Source organism: Triticum dicoccoides, chromosome 1A (assembly GCF_002162155.2).
Source record: "Triticum dicoccoides isolate Atlit2015 ecotype Zavitan chromosome 1A, WEW_v2.0, whole genome shotgun sequence".
Classification (NCBI taxonomy): Eukaryota; Viridiplantae; Streptophyta; class Magnoliopsida; order Poales; family Poaceae; genus Triticum; species Triticum dicoccoides.
In genome coordinates this window covers 139,684,081-139,693,080 of record NC_041380.1, presented here as the reverse complement: position 1 = coordinate 139,693,080, position 9,000 = coordinate 139,684,081, and positions in this window count along the sequence as shown.

The window sequence follows — 9,000 nt, the reverse complement described above, 5'->3', positions numbered from 1 at the left end:
CAAGTATTCCACGGTCCCCGTAGTGGCTTCCCGCGGCCAGGGAGGCGGTTCCCTGTGCGGTGGTGAGCGCCCGGCCGCCGATGGGGGGCACGTCGTGGCTGTGCACCCCCTAGGCCATGCTTTCGCTCTGCGGAGGTGATGCTGGAGTTCGTCGTGTGGCCAGCGGACCCAACTAGCACCCGGCTCCAGCTCCCCCGTTTCTTCGTAAGTGATCTGCCGGCCAGCGCCCGGTGCGGCTTCTGGCTCTAGGCAGACGGCTGCTACAGCAGGGCCTCCTGGGCTTCGCTGGAGATCTCTGTTTCCAGGAATGGGGCCCTGGCCCGTGGCTGGCAAACGTTTGCCCGCGCGCGCGGCCTGGGCCGGTGGTGCACCCTGCACTTCAAGTTCGATGGCGACGCCACCCTTTACATGAGGGTGTTCGGGGAAGATGGTCGCCGTGTTGGGTGCTGCCCCGAAGATGACGACCGCGGCCGCCTGCCCAGCCCCGGTACTGACCAGGACAAAGACGGCGACGGGCATACGGGCGGCGGTGCTCGGGGTTCGCTGAGCTTCAGCGACTCCCTCTCCGGCAGCAGCTCCTCCAACGGTGGCCGCGACCAGCCCCCACGTCGTCGTGCCCGCTCGGGTCAGCCCGCCGTCGCGCCCCGGTGAAGCGAGAGGAGGGATCCGCCTGAGCCCCAGGAGCAGCTCAAACCTCCGCTGTGGGCTGGTGCACGATGAATCGCGCCCATTTTGTTTTCCTTCTTTTCCTGCGCAGAAACAAAAGGTAGTATAGGGCCCCGCGGGGGCGTGCTAGAACTGCTGTTGTTAACCGTCATGTTGCTTCTGCTATTTCTGCGCTGCATTCCCACACCGTGCACCCATGTGCGGGAATCATTTTAGCTCGGTGGGGATTGACACGGTCCTCGCCTCCCGAGGCCGCGGCCTTGCCGTGCGCTTTGTGCCCTGCAAGGATCAGTAGGAGGGGTAACTTTCCGTCTTAGTTGTGGGGGCGATCGGCCCAGGCCCTGCGCTCATGTCGCGATGCCCGTGAGGCACGGACTGGGAGGGGTGCTCCCGTAGAGGACTCGGATAGTAAAGCTCCAAACGATCAGGGCAGAAAACACTCGCGAGGGCGCCCGCGAACCTCCCTTGCAAGATTTGTGTGAGAGAAAACGAGCCGAGCGAGTGAAAAAGATAAAGAGTCACAAGCCAGGAACGTCAGCAACTCCAATAAAACATCAAACGGGAATAAACAAGCAAACTGCAGAAAGAAAATGGGAAAGCCGCGTCCGGCACCTATTCTAGTCTTCGACGTCTTCTCACCAGCGCGGAGCTAAGTGCTGCCACTAGGCGTGGGCGGGAGCCCCCGAGGACCGAGGGCGGCACTCCGGAGACTCCGGGGCGTGTACAGCCCCACTCATTATTACGTGAGAGTGTCACGGGCGGCAAGCTTCACAGGCATTTGCCTTCTTCACAGGCACCGGGCCTTTCCGAAAACGCAACAGCTTCATAGGCATTCGCCTTCTTCATAGGCACCGGGCCTTTCCCAAAACGCAGCAGCTTCACACGCATCCTCCTTCTTCACAGGCATCGAGCCTTTTCCAAAACGCAGCAGCTTCACAGGCATTCGCCTTCTTCACAGGCACCGGGCCTTTCCCAAAACGCAGCAGCTTCACAGGCATTCGCCTTCTTCACAGGCACCAGGCCTTTCCTAGGCGCCAGGCCTCGCTCAGGGATAGAACCTCCAAAGATGTTGAATGTTCCACGCGTTCTGGATGGGTACCCCCTCCGTGGTCTCCAAGCGCGCGGAGCCAGGCCTGGAGACATGAACAACCTTGAATGGGCCCTCCCACATGGGAGAGAGCTTGTGCAGCCCCTCCCTGGAGAGAACCCGTCTGAGCACGAGATCCCCTATCTCAAGAGTTTTGGGGTGGATGTTGTGGCAGTGGTATCATTGCAGCGCCTGTTGATACCTTGCCGCTCGCAGCGCGGCTTCTCGGCGGTGTTCCTCCCCCAGCACGAGATTCGTCCCCCGCATGGCGTCCTGCTGCGTCTCGTCGAATGCCAGGACCCGTGCGGAGCGATGCCTGACCTCGTGAAGGAGAACAGCCTCTGCTCCGTAGACGAGGAAGAACGGGGTTTCTCCAGTCGGCTTGGTCGCAGTTGTGCGGATTAACCACAGCACGGACTGGAGCTTGTCGTACCAGCCCCTGCCGCAGGCCTCCAGCTTCTTTTTGAAGGTCCTGGCTTTGAGGCCCATCAGGACCTCCACGTTGGCCCGCTCGGCCTGGCTGTTGCTCCGCGGGTGTGCTACCGAAGCGTAGCATATCTGCGTTCCAAGGTTAGCACAATACGTTTTGAAGAGATTACTAGTGAATTGCGAACCGTTGTCGGTGATGATGCGGTTCGGCACCCCAAATCGGCTCACGAGGCCCTTGATGAATTTGACCATGGAGCCCGCCGGGATTGTGCGGACGGCTTCCACCTCAGCCCACTTGGTGAATTTGTCCACGGCGATGTAGAGGTAGCGATAGCCCCCTGGCGCCCGAGGAAACGGGCCCAGAATGTCCAGCCCCCAAACTGCGAATGGCCATGAGAGGGGTGTGGTCTGTAGACCCCCCGCGGGCTGATGGATCTGCTTAGCGTGAAACTGGTAGGCCTCTCAAGCCTTCACAAGCTCAACAGCATCGTTGAGCGTCGTGGGCCAGTAGAATCCACTACGGAACGCCTTGCCGACGAGGGTTCGTGATGACGAGTGGTGCCCGCAGTCTCTGCCGTGTATGTTCACCAGTAGCTCCTTCCCTTGCTCTCGGGAGATGCAACGTGGGGGCACGTCATTTGGTCGCTTCCTGTAGATCTCTCCGTCCTTGATGCAATAAGCCGTGGCCTACCGCGCCACACGCTCCACTTCCTCCTCATTCTCTGGCAGAGTCCCTTGCATCAGGTAGTTCTTGAGCTCCGGGATCCAACCCCCTTCCTGAGGCTCTAACGCCAGGAGCAGGCGTGCCCCTAAGGCTGGGCCGCAGACCGGGGCTCCTGAGGCAGGCGGCTGAGGGAGCTCCTTCCTTGGTTCCGCCGTGCTTGATAGTGACGGCACCGCCGAGGGTTTGAAGAGCCTCTCCTCAAAGACGCCAGGCTCCTGAGGCAGCCGCCTAGATAAACTCTTGGCAATTTCATCAGCCTCCTGATTGGTGCCGTGAGGCACATGCTGCAACTCCAGCCCCCAGAACTGTTTCTCCATCTTGCGAACCTCATCGAGGTATGCTTCCATGTGCTCGTCCTTTGGCTCGTATATCTTGTTGGAGAAGTTGACGAGGAGCTGCGAATTGCCCTTGATGACGAGGCGCTTCACCCCTAAGGCAATAGCGGCCTTCAAGCCTGCTATTGGGCCTTCGTACTCCGCTATGTTGTTGGAGACCTTTTCTCCATGCTGGAAGCAAAGTTGTACAGCGTAGTAGAGTTTGTCCTGGGTAGGGGATACGACCACTGCACTAGCTCCCGCACTGTGCCGGGAGAACGCCCCATCGAAGTACATGACCCAGCCATCCGGTGCTTCACTTCCCGGGGAAAGTGATCGGTCTTTGCCTGCCTCGAGACCCGGCGCTTCTGCCCATTCTGCCACAAAATCCGCAAGTGCGGCTCCCTTGATGACTCTGGTTGTACTGGATTCTAGCTGAAATGCATGTAGTTCAATGTTCCATTCAGCAACCCTTCCACCTGAGTTGGGGCTCCTGAGCACTCTTTCCAAGGGGTATGCTAAGACGACTTTGATGGGATGTCCAAGGAGGAGTTTTTGAGGCATGGGATACCGTGCCCTTGCGTCCCATAGCACTGTGCTGACAAAGTACACGGGATGCTCGATGAGGTTGAGGGTGCTGGCGCGGCTTGCGTCCTCCAGAGGTCGAGGCGCCTCTTGAGACGACGGAGCTCCCAGTGCTTGGTCGCCTGAAGAGGCCTCTCCTGCTCCGGGTGCGTTCTCCTGTTGCGGCTGTTCCTTTCCAGCTGCGGTTGCGGCCTTCGCGAGGCCCCCCTGGCTCTGCTTTGCTTTAGTTCGGACAGTCGATGCGGCCTTGGCACAACGCTCCTCCCTGACCACCACCAGGGCTGCGCTAGCGGAGTAGGGGGTGGCCGCAAGGTAGAGCACCAGGGGCTCCCGAGGACGCGGAGCTACCATCACTGGTGGACTGGTGAGGTACCTCTTGAGGTCCTGGAATGCCTTGTCGGCCTCTTCTGTCCATTTGAAGGGACCCTTTGTCTTCATCAGCTTGAAGAAGGGTAACGCTTGTTCCCCCAGCTTGGAGATGAAGCGCCCCAGGGCAGTTACACGCCCAGTGAGCTCCTGCATTTCTCTGAGGGTCCTCGGCGGGCTCATGTCTTCGACTGCCTTGACCTTCTCCGGGTTGGCATCGATGCCCCTGTGGGATACAAGGAAACCCAGGAGGTTGCCCGAGGTGACTCCAAACACGCATTTCTCTAGGTTGAGCCATAGGTCCACTTTGTTGAGGCTCGCAAAGGTTTCTTCCAGGTCCTGTATCAGGTTTCTCGCCTCACGAGACTTCACCACAATGTCATCGACGTAAGCTTCAGCGTTCCTCCTGAGTTGCCGGCCTAAGGCAATGTGCATCAGCCGCTGAAAGGTCGCGCCTGCGTTGCGCAACCCAAACGGCATGCACGTATAGCAGTACACTCCACACGGGGTCAGGAAGGCCGTCTTCTCCACGTCTTCTACCGCCATCTTGATCTGGTGATAGCTCGAGAAGGAGTCTAGGAAGCACAATAGGTCACACTCTATGGTGGAGTCGACTATCTGATCAATGCGGGGGAGCCGAAATGGATCCTACGGGCAGGCCTTGTTGAGGTTGGTGAAGTCGACGCACATGCGCTCCTTTCCTCCCTTTTTTGGCACAACGACCGGATTATCCAGCCAATCAGGGTAGCGGACCTCACAGATAACTCCTGGCGCCTCTAGCTTCTGGGTCTCTTGAACGATGAAAGCATGCTTCTCAGTAGACTGCCGCCTTGCCTTCTGCTTCACGGGGCGCACATTGGGGCATATGTTGAGGTGATGCTCAATCACTTCTCTTGGGACCCCTGCTAACTGATCAAGCTCCCACGCGAACACCTTCTTGTTCGCGCGCAGGAACCTGATCAGGGCCTTCTCCTGCTCGGGCTCGAGGTTGGCCCCTATGGTGAAAGTGGCGCTAGTGGACCCGTCCTCGTCGACTGGTACCTGCTTGGTTTCTGCCTTGTCTTGGGTGAACAACTTCTTCTTTTTAGCCAGTGCAGCCCCCTTGGGCTCAAGGGCGTCAGTGCTAGTGGGCTGTGCCACCGCGGCCACCCTGAAAACAAGCTGGAGCACCTGCAGCGCATCCCTTGTGTCTCCTGACACGGTGAGGACGCCGCTGCTCCCAGGCATCTTCATGAGGTTGTACGTTGGGTGAGTTGCTGCCATCAACCGAGCCAAGGCCGGATAGCCGAGGATGGCGTTGTAGGGAAGGCCAATGGGGGCGATGTCGAAGTTGATCAGCTCCGTGCAGAAGTTGTCGCAGGTGCCGAAGGTCACTGAGAGGCGGATCTGTCCCAAGGAGGCGGTGGAAACGGCTCCGACGCTCGAGAAAGGTCTGTTGGGTTGGAGCCGCTCCAGCGGCACGTGGAGGAGGCTGAAGGCCTCCACCGAGAGCACGTTGAGGCCGGCTGCACCGTCGATGAGGGTCCTAGTGATGGCCACTTGGCAGATGGTGGGGGTGCACAGCATCGGGAGCGTGCCCGAATCGATGGGGTTGAAGGGGTGGTCCTCCGAGTCGAAGGTTAGATCGGCCTCGGGCGCCACCCAGCCCGGGGGGTGAACGGCTTGACGTGATGGCTCGAGGGTGGTGCCTGGGAGCCACCTAGGAGAGCTGCGACGACGGGCGACGCTGGTGCGGTGAAACGGGCGAGGAAGAGGTCGCATAGCTCCCCCTAGGAGGTGACAGAGGCCGCCGGCAGGTGGAGGACCCCCGCGCGCGGGACACCGATGAGGGCCATGGGTAACTAGTTGGCCATCACCCGGTCATCGCCCCTAGCTCTGAGGATGGCCTCCTCGTACGCCAGCAGGAAAATCATCGGGTCCGTCGCGCCGTCGTAGCGCAGCGGCGTCTCGGGCCCGAACTTGTGCGTCCACTGCACCTCGCGAGCCTGCCTGATGAGGCTGCCTTTGAGGAAGCTTCCGGTCGTCCGCCCTGCGAGGCTTGGCCCCTCGCGAGGGTCTGGAGCTTGTGCTAATGAAGATGGGCCGCGCTGGGCCCCCACTTGAGCCACGCCGTAGGCCGCAGGCAGGCAAGTCTGGGGACCCCCGTTCCCAGAACGCCGACATATGCAACCCACATTCCCAAGAGGGAATGGAAGCATGTACTAAGGGACGTCTATGCAATGGAGCCCGTCGCCCCAAAGTTCAACCCATGGTCTGCTTGTCCGATCACCTTTGATCGCAGGGACCACCCCACTAGTATCCGTCATGGCGAATCTGCGGCACTGGTCCTAGACCCCATCATCGACATATTCGACCTCACTCGAGTCCTTATGGACGGTGGCAGCAGCCTGAACGTACTCTATCAGGATACAGTGCGCAAAATGGGTATAGATCCCTCAAGGATCAAACCCACCAAAACCACCTTTAAGGGTGTCATCCCAGGTGTAGAGGCCCATTGCACGGGCTCAATCACACTGGAAGTGGTCTTCGGATCTCCGGACAACTTCCATTCCTCAAGCTCAAGCTCAAGCTCGGGTGAATCGCATTATGCATACCTCAAGCTCAAGATGCTAGGACCTAGGGGGTCATAACAGTCAATGGAAACATAGAACGCTCGCTTCGCATGGAAGAGCACACTGCGACCCTCACAGCAGAAGCACAAAGCAGCCTTTTAAGGCAAACCACCAATTCGGAGATACAGCCCCCGGACACCGTCAAGCGAGTCCGGAGTAAACTACAACAGGATCACCTGGCATGTTCAGAGCTCGCCTAGCAATTGGGCCCCCGTCCCAGTCCCAGCCAAGTGACAAAATCCGTGCCGCGCGTACATAATTACGCACTGAAAATGCCATGGGCATAGGCGGGGGCACGATCAGGGCACGTCCCGTAATGCGGCTTAACCGCCCTAGGGGTTGTATACCTTTATCATTTTTTTCTCTTTCAGGACCTAACTCCCTGGAAGCCCTTTCCGGCAATACAATTGCCGGACACATTACGGGAAGGAACATCCAAGGAGGCAAGAAGCTAAGATGTACACGGGAACCCACAGCTGGTCTCTAATAATAATCGATATACCCGCTTTCTACTATTCATACGCAGCTTGCCCTTGGATAGGACATGTCAAATAGTCCTATTTTCTGCTTATTGCACTATTTGTATCAGTACGCTTCAACCTATTATTTAAAATAACAATGCATAGCATTAGTCTATTACTGCATTATTCATCTTTTTTTCTTATATGTTCATTTACGACAACTTGCACCCGTACATTCTGGTACGGTCAATACGCCAGGAGCTTTCGTTTACCCCATAATACGGTGTGAGAAGTCTGAACACTTTCGACAGTGCGGAACCCCAAACTTATAACATTATATGCATCAGCTCTGAATCATGTCTTGGGTCAATAGTTGGGTTGCCCGGCTCCCATGTTTTGGTACCTTACGTTCCACTATATCGGCTAAGGTAGAGCTGGGAGAACAACTGAGATTGTGTCCCGGTTCTTCCGGATGAGCACCTTAGTAGAGAAAGCTGAAAACTGACTGTCATGATAAGGCGAGAGCTGGTCGCTGTTCGAGAGGTCTCAAGTCCTTAAATACTTTTTCCGCTTCGGGCGAGGAGTCGGCCTTGCCCGACTTAGGCGTGTATAGCGCCCCTAATTCGGCCTTCCGAATACTAGGGGCTTAGCCAAAATTTAAAATTGTAGACTTCTATGGCTAAGTGAGAGTGATAAAGCCTTATAGTCCGATTGCTTGGTTCGTTGTGCTGAACACCTCCCTCAAAGGACCCAAAATTGGGATAAAGAGTGCTCAGGTTTATCCCAAACACCCCAGTACTAATTACATGGGGGCAGAAGCCGACGACTGGCCAACTCTCAAATTTTATAAATGGCCGCATAGAAAGTAATATTTTAAATTAAAAAAGCGTTGCATAGCGCAAATGAACTTGTTTCACATTACAGGATCACATGAGCATGTTCGTTCAAAAAATACATCTCTGGCACATTCATCCGCCACAAGCCGGGAACCCTTCAGGACACTCTCATAATACATTTCGGGGCAGCGATGCTCCTTGCCCTCCGACGGCCCCTCCTTCACCAGCTTCACGGCGTCCAGCTTCGCCCAGTGCACCTTCGCCCGGGCAAAAGCCCGGCGCGCACCCTCGATGCAGACGGACCGCTTTATGTCTTCAAGCCGTGGGCAGGCATCCACAAGCCGCCTCACCAGACCGAAGTAGCTGCCGGGCAGGGGCTCGCTAGGCCATATCTGGACTATAAGACCCTTCATGGCCAGTTCGGTCGCCTTGTGAAGCTCGACCAATTGCTTTAGCTGGTTGCTCAAGGGCATTGGGTGTTTGGTCCCAGAACAACTTTTCCGTAGATCTCCCCTCCTCAGCTCGGTAAAATTCCGCGGCATCCAGCACACTGCGGGGAAGATTTGCGAATGCTCCTAGAGAGCTCTGAACTCGGGTAAGTAAAAGGAAAGTTTCCTTCACATGCTTGCTTTGCATAATGAATGCCTTACCCGCTGCTATCTTCTTCACCGCATCCATCTCCTGGAGGGCCTTATGGGCTTCAGCCTTGGCGCTCCGTGCACTTTCGAGTGCCTTCGCAAGCTCGGACTCTCGCGTCTTAGAGTCAAGCTCCAAGGACTCATGTTTTTTGGCGAGAGCCTCGAGCTCTTGATGCACCTCGCCTACCCGGGCTTCTTGCTTTTCCCGCTCAAGGCGCTCCTTGGCCGCTTTGCCTTCGGCCTCGGACAGCGCCTTCTTGAGGGTCTCCACCTCGGTCGTGG